The sequence below is a fragment of the Myotis brandtii genome, unplaced genomic scaffold, assembly GCF_000412655.1.
Source record: "Myotis brandtii unplaced genomic scaffold, ASM41265v1 scaffold1127, whole genome shotgun sequence".
NCBI lineage: Eukaryota > Metazoa > Chordata > Mammalia > Chiroptera > Vespertilionidae > Myotis > Myotis brandtii.
In genome coordinates, this window is record NW_005353875.1 from 70334 (window position 1) to 70558 (window position 225).

Genomic DNA, 225 nt, shown 5'->3' on the forward strand with positions numbered 1-225 from the left:
AATAATAATAATTAAAACCTTGGAGTATTTGCTTAGGAAATTTTCAATATTCAGTATTTTTGGAAGTGTCAATGAAGTACTGATGGGGTGGTCATAATAATCTGGCCACTCAGTGTATAATGTAATGATGTGAAATTACTGGAGAAAGGATGGGTTATTCATTTAGAGAGAAAAAAATTTCTTCCTGTTCTAGCCAGTTTGGCTCAGTGGATAGTGTCAGCCTGT

The 225-nt window shown here is 34.2% G+C and overlaps 1 protein-coding gene across 2 annotated transcripts in view; it reads left to right on the forward strand.

The window, feature by feature from the left end:
* Window positions 1-225, forward strand: part of LOC102253424 (zinc finger protein 583) — an 8245-nt gene that overhangs the window by 1048 nt on the left and 6972 nt on the right. The window lies entirely within an intron of this gene.